Source organism: Pteropus medius, unplaced genomic scaffold (genome assembly GCF_902729225.1).
Source record: "Pteropus medius unplaced genomic scaffold, Ma_sr-lr_union100, whole genome shotgun sequence".
Classification (NCBI taxonomy): domain Eukaryota; kingdom Metazoa; phylum Chordata; class Mammalia; order Chiroptera; family Pteropodidae; genus Pteropus; species Pteropus medius.
Window position 1 is genome coordinate 3,998,358 of NW_024351735.1, and position 7,196 is coordinate 4,005,553.

Here is a 7,196-nt window from a genome sequence, read left to right on the forward strand (position 1 = left end):
GCTTCTTCCTTAGATAGATATGTTTAAAATAAACCCACAAAGTAGAAAAACAGAGCAGGAAGAGGACTATTTTAATAGTAGTATGCCTTTTCTGTTTGACAGTTGCTTTAATACTATATTGAAATTCACTAAAGATACTGAGAAGGGTACTGATTCTTACTTAGAAAATGGGAAACATTTATAATTGGGTGTCTCAGTGTGCAGCAGCTAGTGAGGATAGGTTCAGTTTATTTATTTATTTGTTTGTTTGTTTTTATGATGACATTGATTAACGAACTCAAATAAGCTTCAGCTGTACATTTTAACAGTAATACATATATATATTTACAGTGTGTGTTCACCTCCTATAGTTAGATTTCTTTCTGTCACCACATATTTGACCCCTTTTACCCCATCTACCTTCTTCCTTCCCCCTTCTCCCTCCCCTCTGGTAACTACTAGTCTATTGTCCATGTCCATGAGTCTCTGTTTGAGTTCAGTTTAGAATGGAGTGAACAGCCATGCCACCCTGAACAAGCCCAATCCCGTCTGATCTCGGAAGCTAAGCAGGGTCAGGCCTGGTTAGAACTTGAATGGGAGACCACCTAGGAAGACCAAGTGCTATAGGCATAAAAAATAAAAAATAAGGGATTGTAAGCTGACAAGGTCCTTGCAATCTGTGAGGTCAACCAAGGGTTGCCTCACCTAAAAAAATAAAAATAAATAAAATTAATTAAAAAATTTTTAAAAATAGAATGAAGTGAAAGTAATGAGTGGCCCTTGTGAAGGCAAAGGAATAGGCAAGAGGGTGGGAGTATGAAAAAAAGAACAATATTCAAGTAAGTAAGAGGTGTTTTGGAAGGGACAGGAGTAGGTAGATTTTCAGTTTCAGAGCACTTCCTTCACACATTGCTTCTTACCTTTCTTTTTTTTTCTCATTATATTACTAGAAATTTATTAAAGCTTCTTAGAGTAAAAATATTCCTCTTTTCATTTCTCTACTTTCTCTGATTCTCCTAACTGGTCACAATTTTAAAAAATTTAAAATTTAATCCAAGAAAATATATGGATTACAGACGAGCTAATGTTGCTGTAATTTTTATAAAGGAAACAGAAATACATCCAGAGACCTCAGAAAATTAAGTCTGAGGTCCACTTCTGTCATGGAGGATACCAAAATATAGTTCCTTTCCTCGAGTAGCTCACAATTGGAGAGGAGAAGGTGAACCGTGACTATCGTGTAATATAATATGGGACCTAAGGGCACTATGTACAAAGTATAATGGGACTTTAAAGAGCATAGTAAACATACCTGCCTGGGGGTACAGGGACTTGTCATGGAAGAGACACATGCAAAGCCAAAGAAACCCGAACTGACATGACTTGGTCTTCAACAGTGAGCCAAGTTGGATGTGGGGAAATGCTGGGAATATAGGCTGGAATCAGAGTTTGCAAATTCCCAAAAGCCAATTTGAGATATTTGAGAATTATTGGGCAAATGATAGCCAGCCATCACAGGTTTTAAACTAAGGAAGTAGAATGATTATATGAGCAGCTTCCCAAACTGGTATTTGTAAAACAGTATCCCTTATCGATGTTTGTGATCAAAATGGTTTAGGAATCACATCATATGTCTCCTTCTTGGAGAACTACAAGAACTCCAATGAGCATAATATATGTTGAGAATTCCTGAAATAAAGAAACTTTTAACTTTAACTCAGGATTTCTAAAATATAGTTATGTTTATTAGTTTTCTGTTGCTGTGTAGCAAATTACCACAAGCACAAGCTTAGCAACTTAAAACAATACCTATTTATTAGTTCACAATTCTGTAGGTCAGAAGTCCAGCATGGTATGACTGAGTTCTCTGCTCAGGTTATAATCAAGGTGTTTCCCATGCTGAGTCCTCATCTGGAGTCTTTTCGGGGAAATCTACCAGCAGGCTCATGCTTATCGTCTGCAGAGTTCTTTGCCATTGCAGAGCTAATGTTCTTAGCTCCCTGCTCCAACAAGTCCCTTTCAGGCTCCTCCCACATAGCCCTCCCCAATCCCAGACAGTTCACAGTATAAAGGTCTGCCTTCTTCTAGGCCAGCTGGAGCACATCTCTCTCTTCCCTGCTCTGCCCCTAGGGCTCATGTAATTAGGTCAGTGCCACCAGGATACTCTGCCAATCTTAAGGTCAGCTGATCTGAGACTTCCATTATATCTGCAAAATCTCTTCACAGCAGTAAGTAGATTAGTGTTTGAATAGCCAGAAGTCAAGAATTTTGAGGATCCATCTTAGAATTCTGTCTACCACAATAAGCAAATGTTGTTATATAAAAAATCTTTTAGGATATTGCAAAATAATGTTCTACAGCTGCCTAATCTGTAAAAACTAGAATGATGTTGTATAAAGAATGTTCTGGAGAACTCAGAGGTGGGAAAATATGGAAATCGGTTAAGAGACTATTGAGGTTATAAAAACAAAATAAACTGAGCATCTAAACTAAAAGTATTTGGAGATGGACTCAATATAACTTGATGAACAAACAGGTAAAATAGAAAATTAAAAGCTTTCAGGTTTTTGCCCCAAATATTAAGTCAATCGTGATGGTATAAACATAGTAAAAATTTAAGACAAGAGATGGGATTGACAAGGAAGAGATCATGAGTTTGTTTTCAATATGTTGAGTTTGAGGCTTTTGGTATAAATGAGAAGAGAAATATTTGAAACTTCGAGGAAATGTAGAGGCAGATATATATATTTGAGAGTCATCACAATTGATTTAAGTTGAGTGATTAAAAGGATAATGGAATAGGACTGGGAATGGAGTGAATAAACAAGTTCATTAAAACATAAGCAATGCTAAATTAAATTCATAAAATCATTCACTCGTTAAGGCAGGAGAATGCTACCATCACATTTATCTTAATGTTAACAAATAATGTTATAGACTATCCTATGGGATCCTCAAGAGATATTAAAGTAACATAGGGGCTTTGACAGCTGCACAAATACTTATATTCAAGAAGTGATGATTCACAATTCTTTGTCAAAGAAATCGGTGGAAAAGCACACTGGTCTTTGAGTCAGGGGAGGATCTGAACTCTTCCACTAAAAGTGAGTCGATTTATTAGATTAAACAACACACACACACACACACACACACACACACACACACACACATTTTGAATAAATGAAAAACTAGTTGTAAGTCCTTGAACCATTCAACACACTTTCCAGGTCTGTTTTTCATCAATATGAATGTTGCATTAGATATTCTGAAAAATCCTTTTATCTCCAAAATCCTAAGGATTATAAACTGCAAGTGATGGAGTGTCCTCTTGCAAAGCACCACCCAGTTCTTGTCTTTATTCTGCCCTGTTTAACATTTTTATCTACGATTTGAATAGCATTTTTTTAATAATTATGTAGTTGAAACAAATCTGAGAGACACAGCTAAGTGACAGATGGTTGGCAAAATTCTGGAAATAAAAACACAAATAATTAGCCAATACTTTGAGTAAATAAAGATTGCTGTTGGAATTTAGAACATACTTCTCAACAAATATAATACAAAGATTTTAATATGGTTTTCAGGTGAAGCCCTAAAGTCCTATTTGGCCAGTCCTTGAGATGTGTGTTACCCCAGCTCGTGTTCGATGGGGCTCACATGACATGCCGAGCGGGAACATCACCTCTCTTTTTCCTGAGTGCAAGCAGTGTGTCCCACTGCTCGCTGCCCTATAGTGTTCATGCTCCAGAATCACTTACTTTCTCATTTCTCTACATGGCCTGCCCCTCAAACCAAAATTTCCATCTCAACTAGGTTCTGTTCTAAAATACTTTATTATTTTTTAAATTTTTAAACAATGATGTTAATACAATGGAGTTACTCCTTCTATGTTAGGGGTAGAAGGTGGGTTCTAAAGTCATCGTATAAAGATAAAATATCCTATAGTCAAAATTACCTTTGAAAATTCCGTAGGAAGATACCACATTGAAGACTAACCTCTGGTTACTTTGTAAGTTCAGCACTGCTGTTCCTCCATCGTTGGATCAGATTGTTGTTTCTTCAGTTAAGCATAGGATGAAGAGGTCAGCTTGTACTCAGGGGCCATGTTGTACCAGAAAATATACATATTAAAACCCTCGATGCATCGATGCATACGGAGCAGACAGAGGTTCATTCTGTAGGCCACTTGGCTTCCTACTTCATCCTCACTCTTAAGCAGATATTCATTGAGTAGAATGTGACTGAAATGATTTAAACCAATATCTATCTATCTATCTATCTATCTATCTATCTATCTATCTACCTACCTACCTATCTATTTATCTAATATCTATCCATCTCAGATACACTCCAAATGGAATAGCATTGTAAAGGCAGGAGATTAGAGAAAAATAACAGATTGAGCAACCCACCCTTCTGCTTCTAATTCCTTAGAAATGAATATATATATTCATATATATATTCATATATATTCATATATATATATATATATATATATATAGGTATATATATATATATATATATAGTGCTAGAAAAAAAAACAGTATACTTTCAGTTGAACAAGAATTAACCCTAAACACAAGAGATGAGACGTTTGATTGAAGGATCTCGGCTCGAAACATAAGAGCACACTGCTGTGAAAGCTGAATTTAAATGCACCTTGAACACACAATAGAATATATAGATGTCAAATTATAATGTACACATGAAAATTATATAATTGTATTAACCAATATTACAATAATAAACAAATAAATAAATGCACCTCGAAGTGGTCCTTTGGAGAGCTGGAGGGAGCCTGGGATAAAGATCAAGGTAATGGTTGGGAAACTGCAAAAAGAGCATCCAGGCCAGTCATCTACCTCCTGCCTCCCACTTACACCAAGCAATAAACTGCAGAATCATCTGTCCTCGTGTCCAAAAGTCAAACATTGTCATTCAGGACCCAGCAGCACATTTCGTTGCTCCCTGACAATCCTTGTGGATAGGCTATAATTTTTTAAAAAATATACAGAGCTCATTATTAGGTAAAAAAATCAATAATGATAAAATATATGTCGGTTTTATTTTTTCGCCTCTAAATTTGGCAATTTAAAAAATGTATAATATCCTACATGGCAGAAATGTGGAGAAATAAGTTCTTTCTTACAATAGCAACAGGAGTAAAATTATCACAGACTTTTTAGTGGATCATTTTAAAATTTTTAAAGACACATATTCTTTTAATTCAGCAGTTCCATTCTTGATAGCTATTAAAGAGAAATTCTCACACTTGTGCCCAAAGAGAAACTCTTACATCTGTGTGCAGGAAACAATCAATGTACAGGAAGTCTCATGGCAGCATTATTTGTAATAGCCAAAAAAAAAAAAAAAAAATGGAAAAAGGTAAGAAAGAAAAAAAAGGACAACCTAAATGTCCATCAGCAAGGCATTGGTTAGATAAATTATTGTACAGTGTTGCTATATATATTAGTTTGCTGGAGCTGCCATAATTAAGTACCACAGACTGGGGTTGCTTAAACAACAGAAATTTATTTTCTCACAGTTCTGGAGGCTGGAAGTCCAAGATCAAGGTGTCGGTTGTGTTATCTTCTTTTGAGGCTCTCTACTTGTGGATGGCTCTTCTTTATATGACTTTCTCCAGTGTCTGTGTGTATCATAATTTTTTTTTTAAGGACACCAGTCATGTTGTATTAGTACCCACCTTGATGACCTTATTTAACCTTAATGACTTCTTTAAAAATCCCTATTTCCAAATAGTCACATTCTGAGGTACTGAGGGGTTAGGATTTCAGCATATGAATTTTGGAGGGACAAAATTTAGTTCATAGCGCTATGAAATAATATGCAATAGTTAAAAAAAGAGGCTATATTTACAGACATAGTTCTCTAAAATATAAAGTTAAATTTAAAATGCAAATGGATCCCATTTACTTTTAAAGCTTAATATTTGTTTATGAGATTATAGACTTTATCTCTGGAGTAGAAGCTGAGATAGGAGAGATGATCAAGGGGAATTTTGTTTTATATGTGTTTTTTAATTTTATGAAACTATATTCCTGAATTATTTCTGATTCTCTCTGTAAAAAATCTCAAAACCAAACCAAAACAAAATAACACATGCTCACTGTAAAATTTAATTTAGAAATATAGACAGTAAAGAAGAAAAGTCCTCCCCTTCGGCCTTCATCTAGTGCAGTTTGGAGTGAACCTCACTGCTTTCTATGCTTATTATACAAACAGATGTAGACAGGGTCAGGTAACCACAGATTTTTTGCCCAAACTAGGACACTTTCAAAAGCAGAAAGGGGAACTATTAATAATTACACTTATTAATAGAAAAAAGACACAAATCATGGCTATTCTGGCAAACCTGGGGAAAAGGTTACTCTGCATATATACATGTGCTTTTTTCACCTACATAAATGAGATTATCCATATTGTATTGGAACTATTTTTGTCATCAGCTTCACCTGGGATTCTTTTTCATCAAAACAGATAGGTCTTTCTTACGTCGCACTTTCCAAAGACTATAAAGTATTCATGGTGTACTGCAATTTGCTTAAACCATTATTGACAGGAGTGACCTTTTAAAAATATTTTTAACTACTTATTTTGCTTTTATTGAAATGATACCCGCTCATGGTAGAAAGAAAAAAAAATCAAACCATTTAGAAGCTTCTAAAATGGAAAGTTAGAGTCACCCATTTTCATTTCCTCAGAATAACCACCCTCACCAGCTTCTACTCTATGGTGCTTCTGGTAGTTAATTTCAAAACCTAACATAATTTCATAACTTACTGATTTCTTGGACTAAAAATTAGTATCTACATGAAAGATATTAAAAAAAAAGATAAATACTACCTCTCCCTATCTTCAATGCCTCATTATATTGAAAAATTTAAATGATTAGAATAAGTCCCACTGATGTAGGAATGAGTGTAGACTCTCATAGTTATCTACATTTAAAATGTCTTTATGAGCCAACAAATATTTGAAAAGATGCTTAATATTGCTAGTTTTAGGGAAATGCAAATCAAAACCATGATGAGATACCATCTCACACCTGTTAGAATAGCTATAATCAATAGGACAAGAATTAACAAATGCTGGAGAATATGCAGAGAAAAAGGAACCCTCATACACTGCTAATGGGACTGCAAATTGGTACAGCCACTGTGGAAAACAGTATGGAGATTCCTCAAAAAACTAAGAAT

General features: G+C 35.0%; 1 pseudogene; it reads left to right on the forward strand.

Moving 5' to 3' along the window:
• Nucleotides 1–490: 490 nt before the first annotated feature.
• Nucleotides 491–609, forward strand: LOC120589117 (uncharacterized; annotated as a pseudogene).
• Nucleotides 610–7,196: the final 6,587 nt, after the last annotated feature.